The sequence below is a fragment of the Ursus maritimus genome, unplaced genomic scaffold, assembly GCF_017311325.1.
Source record: "Ursus maritimus isolate PB19 unplaced genomic scaffold, ASM1731132v1 scaffold_24, whole genome shotgun sequence".
Taxonomy (NCBI): domain Eukaryota; kingdom Metazoa; phylum Chordata; class Mammalia; order Carnivora; family Ursidae; genus Ursus; species Ursus maritimus.
The window spans coordinates 24554645-24579245 of NW_024424897.1; the positions used below are offsets into that span (position 1 = coordinate 24554645).

Below are 24601 nucleotides of genomic sequence, written 5' to 3' on the forward strand. Positions count from 1 at the left end.
CCGGAAAAAAAAAAAAAAAAGAGCTTGCAATGCATGATGAAGGGGTAATTTATGAATTGGTATGTAAGCTTTCTACAAAATTCATAAGAAAAAGGCCAACTACCCTGGAAAAATATTGCTCACAAAAAACGAAATAAAATAGTTCTTAAAGTTTTACACCTTTCAGACCAGCAAGAAAAAAAATCATCCATACCACATATGGGAACATGGGAACTGTCCTACACTGCTGGTGAGACTGTAAACTAGGATGTATATTTTGGACAGGAACTTCCTGTATACAGTATATTGACTATACATGCACACTAAGACTTAGTAATTCTACTTTAACTGTATACGCGGTAGTGTAGGGGTTTCCTAAACTTCAGCATGCATCCAAATCACCTGCTGGCCACCGTCCCCCAAATTTCTGATTCAGAGGTTTAAGCTAGGCCCACATATCTGCATTTCTAACAAGTTCCCAAGTGATCTTGATATGCAGGTCCTGGCACCACATTTTAAGAACCACTGCCCTAGAGAAACCCTGCACGTGGGCAGAAGACGATACTGAGAAGGCCGTTCAGTGTGGCACTGCTCATTACAGTGAAAAACTAGAAATAAACCAAAAATCCATTAGGAGGGAAATAGAAAACTAAATTGGGTTATTTCCATATAATGGAAAACTATATTTCAGGATTTTAAATTAATGAACTAGATCTGCAGCACCATGGAGATGAGATCAAACACAATGCTAATGAAAAAAAGCAAGTTTTGGAATATCAAATGCTGTACCTTATTCTATGCAAATTTAAGATTTATATATTATTTACAGATCTGATATATGCATTCAGTAGAAGTAAAAAAACAAAACAAAACAAAAAAACACACTGACAAGCTATGCATCAGATTCACAATGGGAGAGCACGGGAGAAGAACGAGGTCAGGACAAGGACGTAAGACATCTCAAGTTGCTCTCTCCTGTTTCTTTTCAAATGAGGATGATTTGAAGCAAATATGGAAATACATATGTCTGTTAGTTTGGGATGATAGCCACTTGAGTATATACCATTTTTTCCTACTGTGCTGCTTTATTTTAAAAAGTATATTGTATTGTAAGAAGAGTGTAAGGATGTATTCCATTACATCAAACACTGGTTTATAATATCCAAGGGAGAATTTTCTGAACACCTGGTTTGTTTTCAGCTGTGCACAGACAATATGAATATAACTGATCAGGTTGCCCTCTTTGTCTGGCTACTAGGAAGCCATGAGACATATCTGTAAGCCATCTCTTGAAACTCTAGGATCACACGCTCATTCTATAATACCTTTATTATTTTCTTTTTTCAATTTTTATTCATTTATTTTAGAGAGAGAGAGCAGGGGGAGGAGCAGAAGGGAGGGATAAGCAGACTCCCTGCTGAGGGCAGACCGGATGCAGGGCTTGACCCAAAGACCCTGAGATCGTGACCCAGCCGAAATCAAGAGTCGGATGCTTAACTGACTGAGCCACCCAGACACCCCAGCTTTATTACTTTCTTAACACTGTTACTCACTTTGCTATAATTCCCTCAACCGTTTACTCTTTTATATGTTGAGTACTTCTGAAAACTGCCTCAAATCCCTTGTAGAAAGAGGTATAAATGAACAACAACAACAAAATCACTCAACTCACACACATTCACTGGCCACTTAAGTAATAAGCATGGAAGGGGATTAATAAGACACAGTTGTATCCCCACAGAGTAACACCATTGGTATTACCAGAGTCCCCACTGGTTTTAAACACTGTCCCACAGACATTTACAACTAAAGCATCCCAGGTAATCACAGATGGAAGTTAACAGTTCTATACACATGACATGCTATTTCACTTAAGCTAGCAAACTAAGCAATGCAGTGGCACTTGGGCTCCCTGGTTTGTGCAATTCATGATTCCATGATACACTCAAGAACCAAATGCTGCATTTGATCACCTGTGATCAAGGTGTGCTTCCATTTGATGGAAAACACATTCTCAGGAACTGTTTGTCTAGTAATGAATTAAATGCACCTTAGGCAGTTTTACAAATCCCAGTTACCATTACTGCCGGTAGGAGCCAGAATGAAATTTCAAAATTCCCACTTAAAACTATCTTGTGGGCAGACTGGAGATGAGGATGTGAATTTTACACATTAGTTAAGAGCATAAAATTTGGCTCTGGAGGTGTGCGGTGCAGCTCTACACTGAGGGATCATAAAATACTAACTTAAGTTTATTTTGAAGTTTTAAAAAATACTTCAAATTTATCTAGCAATTAATAATTTAAGGATTCTCTAAGCCTAAGAAAAAGACAAGTTTAAAAAACAGTTTATTTTAATGGCTTAATTGTTGTTACTGAACCATGGTCCATTATTACAACCAAAAAAAAAAAAAAATACTACTTTGGTCTTCGCCATTTTTTTCTATCTTTTTTTGCTTCACATTTATTTTGTAGCCAAGTCTTTTGGTTTTTCTTTTCTTTTTTAATAATATCACCTTTATTCCAATTTTAAAGAAATGTCTAACCCAGCAGTTAGTAGCACTGGAAGATGAACCTTAGACTCTGAGGAGCTCTAACCACACAACCGGCTGAGAGGGAAATTGACTAGGATAGCCCAAGTCTAATTAATTTCACTCATAGCAGGTACCATGGGCAAAGTGTTCATCACCAAAGCAGCCTAGGGTTACATGAACTCTCTAGCACTTCATGCCAACTGCTGCAGGTGCCCAGCAGAAAAACAATTTCAGAAAAGAGGTGGTCTACTTGAGGGTCATGGTTTGAGAACCTTCGTAGGAGACAACAAGCAACCAAAACACAGTATCCCTGGCTTCAAAAAAGTTAGGACAAGACCATCCAAGTTGTCTAGTGAGAAATTTCTTTTCCAAAGCTTAGCAAATTTCCCAGTATGCTGACAACTGAGGCTGAACATGTCTATTATACACCACCATTTATTTTCCTGTTTACTCTATTAAATCCTGACCCATGAGGTGACACCTCTTCTGAGTCACACCAAAAAATGTACTTTAAAATATCTGTCAACTGTAATACTGCTCAAATTCCAATGAAGGTAGTATCAAATTAGCAACCAATAGCAATCACTAACAGAATGCATCTTAGTGGGTATGAGGAGTCCATAAAGTTGCTAATTAGTTTTGCCAAGAGACTCCAGTCAATCAATATAGTATGATTTCCAACTACACATTAAACTCTGGAGAGTAGAGAGAAATAAAAAAATATGTTACTGTTGTCATGATGCACATGCGTGGTACTTTCAATCACACCTGTACAGCGCACTTCTTTTCTGCCTTCTTTTGCACCTCTGAACACTTCTGTTGCCTTCAGTAGACTTGAAGCTCTTTAAAAGGAACTTGCAACTCTTCTTCTTTGTGTCCCCTTATCACCTAGCACAGCCTGCCTAAAACAAGGCATTCAGCAAAAATACTTTGATGACGGAAACACTTATCCAGTTGCATTCTAGTTCATTAACTTTTCTTTTTTTTTTTTATAAGATTTTATTTATTTATTCAACAGAGATAGAGACAGCCAGCGAGAGAGGGAACACAAGCAGGGGGAGTGGGAGAGGAAGAAGCAGGCTCCTAGAGGAGGAGCCTGATGTGGGGCTCGATCCCAGAACTCCAGGATCACGCCCTGAGCCGAAGGCAGACGCTTAACCGCTGTGCCACCCAGGCGCCCCTAGTTCATTAACTTTTCTGCTCGTCCCCTCACATATCTCTAGAGGAGTCCTTTGAACAGCGCTGAGTAGATTAGATTTGCAATGTACGGAGAAGCATTAATTTGTTCTTTTGGATGAGTTACACACAAAGCCAAAAACTCCTAGCCTGGCACTCGCAAGTATCAGCCCTGGTAAAACTAAGGTTCTCATCCAGTACCAAGGGTATCTTCGTTCTACAAGGGGAAAGAAATCGCATAGAATTTCCCTCATTTTAAAAACACGAATCAGTAATTTGAACTAAACTCTTACGTAATCAGGATTCTTTGAGTACAGAAGTTGAATTCCCTATACAATGGAGGGAAATGTCCCAACAGTTTAACTTGCAGTATATGCACAGCTAGGCTAGAACACTCTCCGGAATGTGTTACAAAGACAGCTTCTGCAGTTCTTTTTTATCTTTCTTTTAGTTCCTATAAGCATTCCTCCATCTTCAATCTAATCCAGTCATCCAGAGAATTAAAAAAAAAAAAAAAAGGATATCAACAACCAACACAGGCATATCTCATACGTGATATCTGTAAGTTAGCCATACAGATCCACTGGTCTTAAAGTTACAGGAATTAAAAAAAAAACCTACAGGAGTATGACTGAGGAGATATGACACTGAACCATGAAATTGTTTTGTAAGCCAAAACTAGTCAGACATCGGCAATTTCACGTGGTTCAACATAATACACAAACATGCACAAGCTAGACGGCTGGGAACACAGCTTCTTAAAAGAATGGTTTATTAGGGACTTTTTATAAGCCTATTACTTTTTTTTTCTTTTGGTTTAAAGCCTTGTACAGTTTCCAAGTAAGGAAAAATCCCAATAACGATTTAAACCTGAGAGACGTTGCATTTTCCCAAACAGAAGTTGCCAAAAAGATTGTTGACAAAACACGAACAAAAGAAAACCCCACGAAACTATGGGAAGACTTGGATATATTCATTTTTGAGAAACTGATGTGACCTCAAAGTAATGTTTGTATTTCTCCTGTTACAGCATCCTCAATAATACACAACGTGTGAGGTAATAACTTCTTTCTCATTACCCTAAGGATAGATTATTACAGGTCATACTGTTGCAAGGTTTGAATGACTTTTGAAAATTTGTCATAGGTAAACTTATTGTGATTCAATCTAGTCTAACAAAATACTAAATGTACCTTTTTTTTTTTTTTTTTAATTTACAGACACTTCTTAAAATGAAACTAAGGGCAATCAAGAGAGACCTCAATAAGCGAAGGAAAGACTGGGGTTTCTCTTATATCCCTTATCAGGTTCATGCTTTATAAAATTCACAAGTTAAAGATGACTGCTTTTGTCTTTATTGAGATATAAATGACATACCACACAATATATTTGTTTTTGTTTTTTTCATTCTTTAACAAAAGGATTTCGTATTAAAGGAATCTAAAGATCAAGAGGAAAAAGTCAACAGCCTAATGGAAATATGGGTGAAGAACAGCCCATGGTTTGCAGAAATGTAAATACCAGTGGCTCTGAAATACATGAAAACATCTTCAACTCTCATTCATAATAAGATAAATGCAAATTAAACCACACACTGATTCACCCAGTGAATTGGCAAAGATCAAAATGTTTGATAACACTTGCTCAGGGTAAGGAGAACATTTCTGATTAGAGTATAAATTGTTACACTCTGCATGAAGGGAAATGTACATCAGAACGAATAAGAAATGCATATACCCTTTGATCCAGCAATTTCACTTCTAGAAATTTACCCTACTGATATATTTAATATGACAAATATAAAAGGTTTATTCACTGCGGCATTATTTGTAATCACAAAAGAATGGAAACAACCTAAAAGTCCATCAACAAGGGTTTGATTAAATGAATTATGATACAAATTGACAATATAATAAAAATCTGTTAAAAAATGGGAAGGTTCTTTCTATTTAAAGAGGCATAAATATTTATTTATTTTAACATATACATAATATTCTCTGTAAAGCTATATAAGACCCAAGGACACTGGTTACTTCCAAGGAAGGAAACCAGGGTACTTGGGTGGGAAGAAACTTTCCATTCTATTTCCCTTTTGTACTTTTTGAATTTTGAACCATGTGAATATATTCTCTTTTCAAAAAAATTAAAAAAAAATTTAAAGCAATTAGCAGTCTTTACAATTAATTTTTCTAAGTGATGAGATGACTTATAAATCAGACCCTTATGAAAGACAAGATAGGAATCCTCCAGTGGTCTCCATTGCTATCTGAGTAAAATCTACCTCTGTCATGACTGCCAAGACTTCAGTGCATGTCCCTGACCTCATCTAACACTTACCCTTCACAGTCACTATGCTTTAGTCACTCAGGCCTTTAATTCTACTTAGTGAGCGCACCAGGCTATTTCCTGAGCCTGGAAAGCTCTTTCTTCCCTCAGATCTTTTCATAGCTGGCTCCTTGTCATTTAAGTGTTCTATCAAGTATAATGTCTTCAGAGAGGCCTTCCCTGACCCCCAACTTTCAGCCTGCCCCTCTCATTACATTACCCTATTTCATTTTCTTCATTATCACTACCTGAAATGATCTTGTTTCAAATTTCTTGTCTATTATCTTCCACACCAGAAGTTAAGCTCAGAGAACAGCATCCCCCATACCGAAAATGGTATCATAACAGGCCCTCAGTAAGTATTTGTTCAATGAAATTGTTGTTGACTACTGTCTTGGGGGATCATATTTTTCCTTAATGAGCTCCAGTTAAAGGTCAAAGTTTGTGAGTTGCTGAATAAGTAACAGCTATTAAGAATTTAGGCACACTTTTAAAACTATAAAACATTTTCAAAAAGAAAAGTATCAGTTCATCTCACTCCAATTTTAAGTAACTCATTCAATATGTTCCAAAACTATACTCTCCTTCGATCAAAAAAACAAAACAAAACAAAACAAAACAAAACAAAAAAACAAAAAACCCCAAAATACTCCAAGAAAACTTGGGAGAAAAGGTAAGCCTGTATGTCTCAATGGGGAGTTCCCAAATCCATAAGACAACAGTAACATAAGCGCATTTTCCAGAATAGGGTAATCCTGGTTATAGAAAGCGCTACAATAACTGCCAGGAATTGAGGCTAGACCTTGAGAGTTCTTTCAAGTTGAAGCCTATATAATAAAATTCCAATATATTGATATAACTGAGGCAGATCCTGAGCATCGTTACTTACATTTGACCTTGAATTTTCATATCTGACATGAGGTTTGATTCCCTTAAAATTGACAGTAGAGAAAACATATTTAACATTAAATATATACACATGTAAACACGTCCATGTATAAAGAGAGATAGACATATCTCTGAAACATGCCTAGACACATAACTTTTTTCTATACCAGCCTAATTTGTAGAACATATTTTGTGCCGTAGCCAAATATTTATCTGATTAAGAGCTGAATTATTTTTGCAACTGTTGTTATTTAAGGAAAACTCAGAAACAAGTATACTAGTATGTATGCAGGTAGATTCCCCAGTTTACAGATATCTTAGGCAAGCATAGACACCGAAATGATTTTAAGGATTAGATAATACTTTCATAACATAAAAAGGCTATTTTACCTTCTTCTCCTCAGTCTAAGTGTTATAAGATGGTGATTTACAGAAATAGCCTGGCTGGTAAGACTCATCCAAAGCCAAGATGAGGATGAACAAGAAGGTACATGAAAGGATCTCAAATCATGGAAAGCAGTGGGATAACCAATAGATAGCTCCCAGGCTCCCAAACCTTAGTGTGTGCTGGCTGTTTACAGCCTTACTGCCCTTGTCTACAGGTTATAAATAACTGCAAAGTGTCTTTGTCCCCAAGGAGACCTCTGCAGCCAGCTCAAAGGTTAAAATATGGAATAATTCTCATTCTGGATGAAACTCTTCCAGTTACCAGAAAAATGAAGGAGCAAAAAAATTTATTGCCAATTTAAGTTAAAGGCTGGGGAATCATTCCCTCTCCTTAAAAACTATCAATTATATAAAAGTTGTTATACAGACATATTAGCATAGTTCACTACCCCAAAAACATACCCAGAGAGAATGCAATGCATGCTCTGTTCCAAAGGCAAAGGTCTGCCCTGGAAAGGGGCAGAGGCCACTCAACAGTCTTGTAGGACAGCATCTCTTCAAACCTTAAAGAAAGACTTCTTGAATTGTTTTGCTTTTTAATTTAGGTAAAAATGACTAACTGAGCTAAATGTATGTAGTAACAACATCTTGTCTCCTCTTGGGTGAGGGATCCAGCACACTAAATCACGGCTGCAACAAGCATAGACTTCACAAGGTCTGGGCCAATACAATCAGGTGATGTGCTGCTGTTGTTAATTACTGAACCCCTGCCAGGAAAAAAAAAACAAAAACAACTCCTCCAACTGCTTTAAAAAAAAAAAAAAAAAAGGCAGGGTTCATCAGATTAAGCTTCTCCACACATCACTTTCAAAATCAATCATCTGGGAAATGTCTGAAATGGAAAGACAGGAATCCAAATCAGTAAACAAATCTGATTATAAAGGGGCTATTTCACTTCAAAGTGGATCTCAGTTCCAAAGGAAAACACCTTTAGAAATGAAGTTAGATAGGCAGAACCAAATCATCAGCAACTTCTCTTTTCACAAATTATAATAATGTGTTGATTCCACTGATGACTTGGACAAAAATCTCTAGGGCCACAAAGAGCAAACTTACGAAAGATGAAGATTTTAACACATCCCACGTGTTATCAAAGATTTCTCCTCTAGGTTGAGAAAATTCATTCTAAAACAAGAGCTGGAACAGAATTTAAAAAAAGAAGGAGGAGGAGGAGGAAGAGGGGAAAAAACCTTATGGCTAAGAAGATATGTTTATTATATAATTATATTCTCAAAGCTGTTTTGAGATTTGGGAGGTTATATTACAGTTTTCCACCCTCTCCCCTCAACTACAAACTACGAAGAACCTTATAGAATTCAAATAGTAAACAGATGAAAGCCTTGGCCCTAATACAATTTAAGTGTGTCCAAGCTGCAAGGAATTCAGAAACAGGAGACTCATTTCATGAAACAAACAGGCAGAGGTTGCATAACCTCACAAGGTCCTCTGGCCTTTCTAGAAGCCAAATTCAACCTGCAGTTCTCTTCAGCCATCTATACTTTTAACCAAGCCGTTTAAAAATATTTCTTTCTAACACAATTTGGCTACAGAAAGAGCTCAAGGAATACGTAGCCAAGAAGATCATCTAAACTGGTCTTAGGGTGTACTATGTGGACTAAGTGCGTTAACTTCAAAGCTGAAAAGGCCCATCTACTCCAGAAAATTTGGTATACTACAAGGGCAACCAATTCTCTTCAGCATTAACTACTACTGTCTAGCAGTACAGAATCTGGTATTCTCTGGAGACACTGTTCTTTACAAGAGACACTTATGCCTCCCTTCAACTATGAAAGAGAGATGGAAGTGTATTTTTGCTTTAATCTCCTTTAACTGTAGTCTTACCAGAAAAAATCTGATGACTGTTCACATGGATCCATGTCCATGCTCCTTACTTAGAAACCATCTGCAGAAAATAAATTCCCTCTTCTTCTAAAGTTATTAAAAATAAGCCAACTTCTATGTTAATGTTAAGGTTCTAACTAAGCTAAATGGAACAAAGGACGGGCAGGAAGTTCTGTTTTAAATGCTCATTCCAAAATTCATGACACAAGGAAAAAGTAAAACCACACAGGCAGACAAAACAGGGGAAAGTTAGACAGAATGTCTGTCTTAACAGAATTTCTTGGCTCCCAACAATTTGTGTCAGATTTTAAAAGACTAAAATGCAGTAATACTTATTTTACCCAATAAAACTCTGTGAAAATATACATAAACATTTGAGGCATAAATCTCATACGAAAAAGTAAAATTTTAAGTTGCTGGCCTGAATGGCAGAAACAGTTTTTAAGCTAACCACATAAAGATGAGCTTTATGTTCATACACAAAGGCAATCTGCTCAGAATTAAACACCTTGAACAGAGTAAAATGAAGCCCATGACCTGCTTTGTTTCCTTTCATAAACTGCAATTCTCATTTCCCGGAAGATCTTTTCTAGGGAGAAAAATCATCTCACTCTAAGGTCTCTTTATCATGTATTATCAACCACTGATTACCAATGTAAATTCCAACTTTTTTCCCTTCCACCATTAGTGTAAAGCCTTACATTATATGCTTCTCTTCACAGAAGATCTGAACAAATAGCTATGGTTTACTCCAGAAAAGAATACTTAGAATAAAACTTCTTTTGAAGTCACTTATGAAAAATGTTTCTTTAAAACCATTTGTAATGCTCATTATTAAAAAAAAAAAACCACCTTACATGTTTACCTTCTATGAAGTCCAACTTTACATACCATTTGCACTGAAATGAAACAGTAGATTGCACTCAAGATGTGCATTTTTTAAAGTCATGGTAAATATTTCTGTGCACTTCATTCTGCTTTTTTCCTCATGATCTTAAACTACGTTTAAAATAAAACTATGTAAAAACTCACCAAGTTAAGTCAGTAGGAAGACTCTAATTTGTCTTGTCTAACAGGAAACCTCTGTTGGAAATAGAGATGATGAATCAGACTTAACCAGATTCTGAATCTCATACAAGTCTTTACTTATTTTGGCTATTCTGAAAGGAAAAATCTTACAAAAGCAGGTAATACATTTGCTAGGATTTCCTAGTCAAAATGACCATTCTTAGATTTTATCACTAGTTCTGGATATTCTATTTTTAGTCATCTCTCAAAAAGATTATACTTAGATATGAATGTCCGAAAAATCCAAGCTAATTCCTTTAATCAACTGGCCTATGAATGCAGCAAAAATGAAATCAATGGTTTGCTTCGTGTCAACATGTACAAGAGGGGGGTCATCATCACATTTGCCAGTTACCTCACAAACTGTTCAAAGAATTCTTATTTCGTTTTTATGTAAAATGTCCTTTATAAAAAGTACTCTGGGTCAATTACACTGAAGCAAGATACATTTAAACAAAGCAATGTATTCTATGGTTTTAACAAACAGCTACCACAGTGAGGTTCCTGGTGAAGACTGGGGGGATATCTTGGCTAAACACCACCACCACCCTAATTATCTACCATAGCCTACGAAGTAATTCAAAACAGAAACAGGGATAAGAGTGGTTGCCAGCCTTCCAGAAGCCTAACATAAGGAGAAAATTCTAGCACTCTCTTCCCTTTTGTGGGAAAATGAAGTACTGCATACACACTGGGAGATTCCTTAAAAATAGAATCTTTTCTTGAAAATCTAAACACTAACTTTAACTGGTAGACCTACAAATAAGCTTCTCTTATTTTCATAAACCAGTCTAGTTACTATCGATAATAGAAGAAGCCCTCACCAAAAACGGTCTTCAACTACTGATGCTAAAACAGGCCAGTCTTGATCAGAAGATTTAAGAGTAGCAAGAGTGAGGCTGAATTCATTTAACAAATATTTACTTAACACCAACTGTGCAAGGCATTCTTTCAGACACAGTGGTTTAAAAAAAAAAAAAAAAAAAAAGACAGACAAGGTTCCTGACCCTCTGAGGGTAGATAGACAAACACCTCTTAAGACTCTGTAAGTAGTCCTAGGCGGAAGATGCCAACCAACTCTAAGAAATGAAAATGCTGAATGCTGGTGATTCTTAAAACAGAAACCAATACCTTCAGTCCCTTACTCTTGATTTTTTTTTTTTTAAGTGTAAGGCTTTGGTTTCTCAGTTCATTTGCCACAATGAAGATTTTCAGGCCCAATGGATTAGCAAAATGCAAGGAGTCTGACAATACTGATGAGGACTGGGAGGAACAGGAACACCTCTCACACTACAGGTAGGATGGCAAATTAACACAACCAGTTCTGAAAAACAGTTTATTATCTAATAAAACTAAAGATACAGCAATTTCACTCTCAAAAATGACCCAGAGGAATTCCTGCACATCCGTCAGCACACATAAACAAGAACGTTCATAGCGGCATTGTTCCTAACAGCCAAAAACATCAACAGTAGAATGGATACATAAATTATGGTACATTCATATAACAGGAAGCTATATGGCAGTGAAATTAAACTACTGTTCTACATAACAATATGGATGAAAGTTACAAACATATTGTTAGGTTCTGAAAGAAGACACAGAAGAACATATATTATTCTATTTATATAAAGTTCAATAACAGACAAAACTAAATTATAATGGTTTGTAAGGAATTCTAGGTGGTAAAATCACAGAGAAAATGATTATCACAAATGTCAGACTCTCCACAAGAGCATGGGTTATGATCTAGAAGGAATACACAATATAGCAAGCTTCTGGGTGCTGGCAATGATATATTCCTAGGTCTAATTGGTGGTTATATAGGTACTTGCTTTTTATAATTCATCTTTATACAGTTATGTTTTATATATTTTTCTGTTTTATATTTCATAATAAAAATGTTCAAGAAATACGTTAAAATACAGTAGCTACATACACACACACCCACACACACCCACACCCACACCCACACACACATGCATATATCCTTCTGCATCTAAGGGTGAATACAATGTCTTGCACAGAATACACACTTTTCTTTTCCAAGATAATTCATAAGGAGAAATCAGTAATAAAGCAGGGCCACCTAGGAATGAACACCTATAGACAGACTTGCCTATCATACTTTCTTTCTTTGAATTTAAATGAAATACCTAAGATCTGTATTGCAGGGAAATTTACAGTACTGACACAAATGTTTAAATCTACATAAGGCTATTCACCAGGAGCCATTAGGTAAAACCCAAATTATTATAAGAAATAATCCAAGGTATCTGAAAGCAAAGCCAAGATACAGTATTATTTTTTGGTATTACCTTTTTAGTTTAATCGTGGCCTCTGATGGAACCTCCAATGAATTCCCATCTCACTTGGAGTAAAAGCCAAAATCCTTGTAATGGTTGGAAAAGGCCTACACAATCAGACCTCATCTCCAATTATGTCTTCCTGAGCTCACTATGTTCCAGTCAAACTGCCCTTCTTTGCTGTTGTTCCTGAGACAGAACAGACCCATCCCTGCCTCAGGGCTTTGTACTCGCCTTTTTCTCTACCTGGGTAACTCTTCCCCTAGATATTCTCCTGGCATACTCCCTCACTATTGTTGGATCTCTCTGTAATAGTCACCATCTCTGTGAGGCCTTCCTGGCACCCTTAAAAATGTCATCCTCTCCCCCAAGGCCACAATCCTATTCCTCCTTCATCACTTCATATTTTTCTCTAGCACATAAAATCATCTACCCTACTGTATCTGGAATGCATGAAAGGCAGATTCCTGTCTGGCACAAGGGAGGCCAGAAATAAACACTTATTTAATAAATGGCTGAGTTAATCTCTTTTTCTTTTGGATTTCCATTCTTGAAAGATTAGACAGTAACTCCATACATTAAAAAAAAAAAGTTTCCCCTCTATGTCAAATTTATTTTTATTTATTTTTTTAAAGATTTTATTTATTTATTTGACAGAGAGAGACAGCCAGCGAGACAGGGAACACAAGCAGGGGGAGTGGGAGAGGGTGAAGCAGGCTCCCAGCAGAGCAGGGAGCCCGATGCGGGGCTAGATCCCAGGACCCTGGGATCACACCCTGAGCCGAAGGCAGATGCTTAACAACTGAGCCACCCAGGCGCCCATCTATGTCAAATTTATTAACAAAGTTTGTTTTACTAACAAGTTTCAGGTTAGTAGTATTACTGAGTCACGGGTCAAATAAGACTTATAAAGAGTTGATACAAACCAAGCTGCATTTTCCCCCTGTTCTAGTAATAACAATGCTGGGAAACTAACAAAAGACAAGAACTCTTCCAGTGTGCTGGTGCAGTCGTGTATTGGTGTACCCGCTATGGGAACTTCTTGACAAGACATAGCATGAAGACTGACTGCTTCCTTTAGTTAGGCTTTTTCAGTGTTGGGTTTTTTCAAAATGAGGTTTTATTTTAATAGAAGGGAAAAAAAGGTGTTTTTAAAAAGAATTATGTAAACAAAAGATAATTTCAAGAAGAAAGTTCTTTATATTTTTACTCCCACAGACATGGAAGGCTTCTGTTATGTATCCCGATGAAATATCCCAAGAACGTGACTACAGTTAGAGAAAAAAAGATTATTTTTGAGTTAGGTACTAAAAATTGTTATAGCAGTTTCCAGAGTGAAAGGGAAAACAAAACTCCATACTGTCAGTGTATCATAGAATCTTATTCTAAAAAAAGATTAAAAATAGGAACATTTCTCCCCAGCATAAATTGCGGGACTGATGTGATAAAGAGCAGGTAAAGAACTCCATTCAAACTCAGTGATTACAGTAGCATACTGGAAATAATTCACTAAACAAAACTTATGGCTGAGCATACAATACTTGTGACCCGAACCATATCCTAAGACATGAATAAATCTGCAAGAAAATACACAGGCATCTGATATTCCGTAGTTATACTTATTACTAAGGCTTCAACATTAAGGTCTTATCAATTGTTAAAAAAACTTCACACATAAATTCTTAAAGGTAGTTCACATATTCATGAGGTGAAAATATTGTATATATATTCATACATGAGGTGGCGGCCCAAATTAGTTGTTAAGAAAGGAAGTCCTACTCAAACACTTGCAGCAGGCAGAGGGTATTATTAGAGAAGAGTAACAGTTTTCATGTGTAACACTTCAGCATTCCAAGAGCTCAGAGCTCTGAATAGCATCCACGTTTAAAGGGGAAAAGACACGGAGCATAAAAATTAAAAATATACTCAACCTTGCAATAATGAAGAAAGTATAGTGGATTAAAGAGTCCAGACAAAAAAATTATAAACAAAACTACTGATCAATGAAACATACGGTCCCTGAACAAAATTTATCAGTAATAATTCTAATATAAGGTGAAGCCTTATATTTTTTTTAATGCTTAATGTGGCTAAGAATGGTCCAAGAAACTCTTTTATAAATATCAGTCATGCCTGGATCATGCTAAATTTAGAAGGTAACACAAGAATTCCCTGAACTGGACTGGAGATCAGTGAATAGCCCTATACTTGGTGGAAAGTATTCTAGGAGTTAAGAAGTAGTAAAAGAGGAAGGGAGAAAAAGATGAGGTAAGGAGTCACTGACATTTGTGAAAAACAGCTACTGGAGATGAGACAATTAAAATACAAAACACTGAAATGCAAAAGTTGCCAAATTTATCAGATTCCAAAAAGAATCCATAGGAAAAAAAATTTTTAGAACCTCTGACCCTAATAAAAGAAGTTGGCATTTCGAGTTATGAAAGGGTTTCCTCATCCCTCTCTCTCCTCCAAACGACGATGTGAATACCAAAGCGGTGGGCTAATTGGAAGAATTCAGGGAAGATACTTAGGGGGAAAAAATCAAACCAGGGAAGCAGCAAGAACAACTATCACAACAAGGAGGAGGAGGAAGAGGACAAGGAAAGCACAGGAGGCTGTTGTTTACTGGAGTTCTGTCCGTAACAGCAAATAAATGGAAACAATTTAAAGATCCATCAAAGGGTCTGGAAAAACTGAACTATTCATAGTGAAATAAAAATTAAACAGCTAAACCGAGGGCCCTAGATTTATATGCATGCAGATGGATAGACCCTGAAAAACAATAAGAAGCAAAAAACAAACGACTGTCATAGAATTTATATATTCACACACATTCTCTCTCTGTCTCTCTCTCTCTCTCACTCACACACACACACACACACACACACACACACTGCAAGGATGCACACTAAATTCAGGGTAATAGGTTGTCTCTGGGGAGCGAGGGTGGGGAAAAAACCCGAGAAAGTAAATAAAGAGGGTCTTCAGCTAGAGAGGTTTGTCACAGTCTCTCTAGTTTGCCTTTTAAAAAAATGTTTCAAAAATAACAAATTCAGAAGGAAAAGTAAAGTAGGAAAGATTTTTTTAAATCAACATCAGAGAAATATTTTAAATAGACAATAATGTAGTCTGAATCAAACAAACAAACAAAAAAGCCAATGAATTCAGACCAGATCTTCTTAATAATGAAAAAACTAACTCTTGTTGATAAAATACTTTTCCCAGTTGACTGGAATTACATAGCACTGGGCTTACTTAAGCAGAGGGAGGAGGAGGCTGACTTCATATACCTCAGCAAGAAAGCACATTTTATTATTTTTATTTATTTAATTTTGAGAGAGAGGGAGAAAAAGTGGGGCGGGGGGGAAGAAGAGCAGAGAGAGAGGGAAAAGGGAGAGAGAAAGTGCTGGGCGTGGAGCCCCACATGGGGCTCGATCTCATGACCCTGAGATCATGACCTGAGCCAAAATCAAGAGTTAGATGCCTAACCGACTGAGCCACCCAGGCGCCCCCCAAGAAAGCACATTTTACATACAATTAATACAGTAATCCAGCCTATCTTCAGAGGCTATAAATCCTTATAAAGTAACCAGGCTTCCACAGAGGACCTTCTCTTTCCTCTCCACCATTCTACCTTCTAACCTCCTGAAGACCTGTCCTCCACCCTTCCCCCTAATTTTATTCATTGCCCTCATAGGACTAATCCCTTCTTTAATCACCTCAATTCTTAGTCCCTGAACTCAAAGACAGATTTTTTTAAATGAAAACTTGAGACTTTCTGAAATGATTTAAGCTTTTTCTCCTCTTCCAGTTACATTTTTTCCTCTCTTTTCCTTTGCTTTTTGCCATCCCCAACCTTTTTTTTCCCCTTTCCATTCTCTTGCTGACCAACAGTTGCTTTCAACTGCTAGCAAGCCTCTGGCATATTTATACTTTTCACTTCTTAAGGAAAAGATACTCCCAAACCAAACAAAATCCCATGCCATAGCCCAAAGGTCAACTAAAGGGGAGAAAACTTAAAGTCAAAAATACCAACCATATTTTGCTGCCTTTCATTTTGGCATGAAGACCAGGAATACAGTTCCAACTACCAAATAAGACAGCAAAACCAAACTTCCTTTTACATTTTATCATCTTTATAGCACCGAAATGTACCTGGGGCCGTCTGTTTCACAAAACACTTTGGTTAAGAGTTATAAGACCACTGAGAATAGGTCCATACAGTTAGGTATGACAACCTAGTGGAAACCACAGCTTCAAGATTCACAAAAGAGGTACAACCCACATGCTACTCCCCCATCCTCCTGGTCTTCGTTAAAAGGACTTCTGAGGTCATCCTGTGTTAAATGTTTTAAGCTACGTAACCATTTCCTCAAAAACATCAGTCACTGCCTCAGTCTCCAAAGTACTCTGACATTCATCATCTTATTTGGGATTTTTAATAACCCTGTGAGGCATGTGGAGCAAGTATTTTACAAATAAGGAAAGAGAAGCTCAGAGGTCGTGGTCACATGACTATGAAGGCATCTGAATTCAAAACTCAACTCTTTGAGTTCTCCAAATCCAAAACTTCATCATTCCTATGACTGATACTTAGATCATGTATGGTCTTTTATTCAACATGTAGGAAATGAAAAATATCTGACAGAAGATATATTTATATACTCTAGCTTTCAATTCCCATTTCATTTTCAAATGGCAACTCTGCTGAGCACCATTATTAAGGGAGCCAATCATTGACAGGCTCATGCCTACTTTGAAGACTGGACCCTGGGAAAAAATCATATGTTCTAATACTTTAAGAAAGACTCCATACTTTAGCACATAATCATCATTAATTTTTTTAAAATAAAATGTCTAGTGCTCTAACATGCCAGAGTAATTTTCTAGCCTGAGTTTCCAAGAAACCAGTGTCTTTCCCCCGAGATCTCTCTCTCCACTGCCATAAGCTCACAGAAAAAGCACAATTTCTATCATTCCTTAATATTTGAGATGTACACCATGACTAAAATACTAAACAGCACCATGTTCCACCCAATTGCTCAAGCCAAAACCCCTCTTTTCTTAGGGTTCCCATCTATCAGCAAGTCCTGTCAGCACTCCTGCTTCCTAACACATTCCACATTTATCCATTTCTATGAAGTTTTCTCTCACCTGAACTGGTGTCAACAGGTTTCTAACGGATCTCCATTATTAGAAAGGATACTGGAAACAAACCAGGAAAAACATTTAACATTGGCATCCTCCAATCTAGCTTTCCAGTCTTACCTAATGTGACTGTTCAAATTCAGTCGACTGTCAATACTATCCAATTCCATTGCTCAGTCCACATTCACAACAAAGCTAAAGTAGCTACACAGACCGGATTCCTAAGGATGTGGGGTTACAAAGATAAAATACAGAGATCTGCCACTCTATTTGTTCTTGGCCCTCTATGAACCTCTTTTCCCTTTCAATTCAACCAGCTTTTACTGATTAAAACTGCACAGACATGATTCGACTCTGATCCTCAGATTTTTTTTTTTAAGATTTTATTTATTTATTTGAGAGAAGGAGCGAGCATGCTCACAAGAGAGAGAGCATGAGTGGGAGAGGGAGAAGCAGACTCCCCGCTGAGCAGGGGTCCTGACACAAGGCTTGATCCCAGGACCCAGGACTATGACCTGAGCCAATGGCAGACCCTTACCAACTGAGCCACCTAGGTGCCCCTTCAACATGTTTTTAAAAGGCTCCTTTATTTCCTGAAAACTCTCTCCTTTGAAGCAAAGATTCACCTTATCAGCCTAATCAAATTATTTTCAAATAGAGTGCCCATTTTGAGAGGCCTATTGATTAAATTTTGGAAGAGTAACTTTTCCCCACCTATACAAGCAAAGACAGATATTTATCCTAAATCCAACAACTAATCTTTTTTTAAAATATTTTATTTATTTGAGAGAGAGTGAGCGAGAGTGCACAAGCAGCGGGGAGGAGCAGAGGGAGAGGGAGAAGCAGACTCGAGCATGACGTGGGGCTCGATCCCAGGACCCTGACATCAGGACCTGAGTGGAAGGCAGACACTTAACTGACTGGGCCACTCAGGCACCCCACCCCCAACAACTAATCATTAATAAATATGTTTCTATTGCTGGAGCCCTAGAGTCAGTATCTCCAGTCCCAGGTTGAACTACCAGCCTTAACACTACCAATTTCTTTGATTTTTTTTTAAGATTTATTTATTTTAGAAAGAGAGACAGTGCAAGTGCAAGCGGTGAGGGGTGGGGGGCGGAAGGGGGGAGAGAGGGAAAGAGAGAATCTCCAAAAGACTCCCCACTGAGCACAGAGCTCCACACCGGACTTGATCTCATGACCCTGAGACCATGACCTGAGCTGAAAGCTGAAATCAAGAGTCGGACATTTAACTGACTGAGCCACCCAGGCGCCCCCTACTTGGTTTGAATAAAGAGAAAATGTTTCTGGCCTTGAAGAGTCAGGAAAAGACTCAACTGATAGTTAAAAGAACTGCTCATATTTTCAGGAACTGAGAGCTTCTCCTCAATATATAAGTCTTCTTCCTTTAAACAATTTTCCTACCATCTTTTACAGTACACTTTGCCTTTAAATAGCAAGCCCTTCTGAAGTCACAAAAATTATTTCTCTGTCCATTCAACCCCTGGATACCAGCTGGAATGAAAACTCAGTAAAATCAATTTAAAAAAATCTAGAAGAGTCAGCGAGGTATTCAAATCAAACTGGGAAGCTTTGGACTCGAAACACAAATTCATTCAAATATTAAAACTTACAGAACTCATAAATACACTCTAAGGGATTGGGCCGCCAAAGTTACAAAATGTGGGCAAAAGTTACCACCACCACTTGATCTTTACTGCCAGAGGTAGTTACTTTAAGAACTATCTTACAAAGGTCAACAATTTATTGGGTCTTCTAAAATCGATTCTTCACAATGAGAAACGGACATCGCTTAGATAAATAGAGTAAGAACAGAACAAGTCAACATATTCATAAGCTTCTGCTGTCCTTGGGACCTGAATTCTAGTGCAGGCTTTGCCGATGCTTTCTGAAATCTGACTTTTCTCAGCCTTAAACTGAGGATGACTGTCCAGCGTCTCTTTCAGAGCACAAGTCTACGCCCCTCTAGAAATAATGTTAAAATTATATCTGCCTTGGGGCACCTGGGTGGTTCAGTCGGTTGAGGGTCCGACTCTTGTACTCTTGGTTTCGGCTCAGGTCGTGATCTCATGGGTCAAGGGATGGAGCCCCGTGTCAGGCTCCGCCCTCAGTGGGGAATCTGTTTAAGGATTCTGTCTGCTCCTCCCTCCACTCGCACACACACACACACACACACACACACTCTCTCTCTCTAATAAATAAATCTTAAAAATAAAATTATATCTGCCTCTCTTCATATATGTTTTCTGAAAACTAAAAGCAATACATATACAGTACAAATAATTAAAAAATGATAGGAAGCTATAAATGAAAAGTAAAAGCTTCCTTCCAGACACCCAAATCCCTCTTCTAAAGCCTAAAGACAACCACTGTTTTGTAGCTTCAGAAACAAACCCCCAAAATGCACAAAACCAAAAAAAGGGCATGTACTAGCAAACACACACACACACACACACACACTCTTTCATATTCCCTGGAGGCACACACAGACCTATCCTCTCTAAAGGTTATAAAGAATTCCAGTGTAGGGTGCCTGGGTGGCTCAGTCGGTTAAGTGTCTGCCTTCGGCTCAGGTCATGATCCCAGGGTCCTGAGATGGAGTCCCACATCAGGCTCCCTGCTCAGCGGGGAGTCTGCTTCTCCCTCTCCCACTCCCCCTGCTTGTGCTCTAATATATTAACAAATCTTTAAAAAAAAAAAAAAAAAAAAAGAATTCCAGCATACCCTGATGTGTAGTTTCCAAGTGTCTGCTACAGCAAACAACCCAGCAACACAGGTGTATCTGAACATACATGCAAGCAAGCCCAAGAGCCTGTATATTGTTTATTTTGATAGCCAAATTGCCCTACAAATGTTGTATTTAATATATACTCTCTGGGTGATTGCCAGATTCCTTGAAACTCTGAGATCTACCCACTTGACAGATATGCATCCAGGATGGCCAGAGACAGAAAAACAGAAACAAAAAGAACCAGTAAGACTTAGACCCCCCCCCCAAAAAAAGGGTCAGAAATATCTTTTATGAATTAAGTGGACAAACTTCAACCAAAAATGTAGCAAACATGATATGTGGTACTTTGTTTATAAGATTTAAGTGCTGCTGTTTCTTTGAGATGTCTGTGTAAGAAGATATTGATAGAAAATAAATTTCAGGTGGGAACCAAAAGGAGAGAGTAGGTGAGCACCTTGTATTGCAGAGTCTCTGTGAATCCCAAGAACACACAGTTTTTAGATCGGGATGTGGATTTAATAATATGTACAGCTAAATTCCTTCATATATAATCTGGCTATTTTCACCCAGAGAGGTTTATCAACACAGAAGTCAATTTAGTTCCTTATCTTTGTCACTGGCAAAGGATCCCTACGAATTCAGCAATTTATCCCCAAATTAAATGGGATAGTATATGATTCCAAAGGTGATAAAACTGCTAATAAAGCACATATACAACTCTTGATGTATTTTTAAAGTGTTCATCCACTTTGAAAATCATCTTAGTTTAATAGGAAGTATTTACAAAGGACCATGCAAACATCAGGTGACTCTCAAAGTGTGTGTGTGTGTGTGTGTGTGTGTGTGTGTGTGTGTGAGTATGTATGGGGGGAACACATGAGTGTCTAAAAACAGAATAAATATATACAAAACTTCTCATTTTACTTTCCTATAATTTATTAGCAGTATTACATCTTCAACTGCAGTATGCTATCACATTTTGGGGGAAAAACAAAAACTATGTTAGTGTTACACTGAAATGTAAAAAAAAAACAAAAACCAAAAAACCAATAATCTTTTTTATTTTAGTATCAAGGAAATGCAGTATATCTAATGCAGTATGTTTTGTTTTCCGCAGGAGCTCCCTCTAATTTTATAAGACCACTGGGAAAATACAATTTAGGAACACCTACTATGAGATTATTTCCAACATATTCTTTTCTCTCCTCACCCAAGTAAACCAACCACACCCAACACTCCATCTCCCAAGAAGACTGCCCCCGGTTTCTTATACTATCAGGGGATCACTAGAGAAGACACACACGGAGCCTCATAATCTTAAGCATCAATCGGAAGCACTCAGAATCAAGCCGACCTTACATACACCCACACACAACACACATCCTACGCGGAGAGCCAGGAGCATCTCTTTCAAAACAAGAGCTAAAAAAAAAAAAAAAAAAAAAAAGAGGGTGGTTTTCTCAGCGCTTGCTCTGACTACACCACAAATGATCAAGAGGGCCCAACTCCAGACACTGCACTTAGAGCAGACAGTTCCAGGCATCCAAGGAGGCGTCAGCTGGGAAAGGAAGGGGGAGCTGAACTAAATGGGATGCAAAGTCAAACATAAGGGTTACCTGGCAAGGGTCCTATGACATTATCAAATAATCCTTTGAGAGGTCCACAAATTCTGCCACTAATTAAGAAGCCCTTACCTGTAAGGCTTATGATTTGGGTAGGCCCTTTAAGATTGCAGCTGTAGAAAAATTAAAATCTTCTAGGTGTTGGCAAGTTCTACCTAATGGAGTTCAATGTCCCATCTACCAGACTGAAGTCCACAGCTTAGTAGATAAAAATTTTAGGTTAAGAGTTTTCAAATAAAAATTATAAACCAAACAAAAGCAAATACTCTTGAATCACATGATTAAAGAGGCAGACCTCAGACTGAGACAAAATAATTACGTCCTTCACTGCAATCTACTGTTTCCAAGACACATTAAGAATCTGTTTCTTGGATTTGAGACTGGTATTAAGTGGCAATGAATCAAGGACAGAAAAATAAATGACTTGAAACTAATCCAAAAATCAAATCCAAAGACATTCAATTTAATACTGAGCTTGCACATCCTGTCAAGAACAAACTAAAGCAGCATTTGGGTTGAGTTGCTATGTTGAATGGCAGACTACTATGACCTAAAAGAAAGCAATGGCTTATGATTGGCTACAGACAGTCTGGGAACCCAAGTACGTATTTATTGGTTACTGCCCATCCTTGCCACAAAAGTTTATCCAATCAAATCATGTAATACAAATAACTTTCAAAAGGAAGTAGTTTGGGTTTTTTTTCCCATTGTATCAGTTTTTAATGAATATGTACTCTATACAAGGCACAGCTGTCAAGGCACAGTCCAATGGAGAAAAGGAGGCGTCTTAGTTTTCTACTGTTGCATAATAAATTGCCAAAATCTGATGTCCAATGTCCTTGAGACTTCACATAATTTATAATGAACTCAATCACTTCTGTAAATATCTCATGTCTATCAACTCTGACTTTTCACAACTGATGTTAATTTAGCTAATTCAAAATATCTTTATAGTTGGCAATAAAGATGATACCATTATCCTAATTCTTTATTCTAGAATGAAATTATGACCTCTACTTCAATCCTTACAATGAAAAATTATTCAAAAAGAAAAAATTGTTTAATTACTTTAAAAAGTACTATAGACATTTACAGCGAAATCATTCACAATTTATAGGGAGTGGGGGGGTGGAGAATGAAGTCAGTACCGTGCTCACTATCCAGTTTGTAGATTCTTCAGATCTTTTCTTGCCTCACTGCCTTTAAGTAGTGATAATCAAGCACAAGAAGAATGTATAAATTTAAACCCACCCATTTTAGTATTTGTGAGCTTGGTTAAGGAACTGGAGACAAGGTTTAGACAAAGTTTTGGCATCATAAAAAGCTCTAACCAGATCCTTTTAAAAGGATCCAAACTCTGGATGTACTTTTTTTTTTTTTTTTTGCAGTTTTTACATGCAGTAAAATTAACCTTTTCGTGTACACTCTGTGAATTTTAACAAAGTTCACGTGTAAGACCGCTACAATCAAAATACAAAACAGTTTCTGTGTAAATTTTAAGACAACAACCGTAAATAAAAGAATTACTTAAAGCACCTACTTCAAAAGACAAGATTTCTACCAAGTCAAAGCAGGCAAAACAGGACCTAAAAATTTAAACAAGGATTTACTGAAAATAGAGGAATACCGGCCCTCTCCACTTTTGCTCCTGCCTTCTAGCCAATCCAAATCACTACAAATGCCCCCATTTCATTAATTCCCATGGCTTCAGTCACCACGTACATGCCTATCTCTTCTCTACTGCAAACCGGCTTCCTGCTACTAGACATCATGTGGCTATCTCATAGGCATCTGAAACTCAGCAGGTCCAAAATGGAAGCCCATGCTCCCCCCAAAAACCGGATTGTCTTCAGTGATCCTACCATTCACCTAAGTGCTCAAACCAGATATACTGGAGTTAGCCTTAACTCCCCACTGTCTCTCACTCCCCACACCTCCACTTCCCATCCCCCAATTTAGTCAATCCCCACGTCTTGTCAATGTTACTTCAGAAATGTATTTCAAACCCATTTGTTTCTCTTGATCCCCACAACCAACAGCTTATAGTTCAGGACATTTATTATCATATTATACTGCAGTATTACCTTAATTAGTGCAACGCTTTCTTGTTTCATTCCTGCAGAGTAAGCTAGTGCTTGGCACAACATCTTTGCACAAAGTGTTTTCTCTATCCAGAATGCCTTTCCTTCACCTTTGTAAACAACTACTCTAATCTCTCCAAGTAGAACTTCAATGCTTCCTCCTCCCCACTTTCAATGTGTAAATCTCTTGCTGCTGTGATTACCCCCCTTTTTCACTAGACTCTGAGTCCCTGGAGGGCAGCACTTAACTGTGATATTCGCCTTGATAAGCCTGGTGTCTAGGCAGTGCCCAGCAAATAGTAGGTGCTTAATAAATGTTTGAAAAAGGAATGAGTGAATATATCATGATCCAGATAAAATGGCCTCAAGGATTTTTACTTCCCTTTGCTAAGATTCTATGCTTACCAAGTGACCTTTCGCTTAATACAACACAG

The 24601-nt window shown here is 37.6% G+C and overlaps 1 protein-coding gene across 3 annotated transcripts in view; it reads right to left on the minus strand.

Moving 5' to 3' along the window:
* The window catches only part of LOC103660517 (speckle type BTB/POZ protein), a 63403-nt gene that overhangs the window by 21693 nt on the left and 17109 nt on the right, over positions 1 to 24601 (minus strand). Inside the window, exon 2 of one of the 3 annotated variants that reach the window (XM_040640796.1) lies at positions 10223 to 10273. The exons of the other annotated variants lie outside the window; for them this stretch is intronic. The gene's annotated coding sequence lies outside the window, so the exon portion shown is untranslated. The remainder of the gene's footprint in view (positions 1 to 10222; positions 10274 to 24601) is intronic. 3 annotated transcript variants of the gene reach the window in all.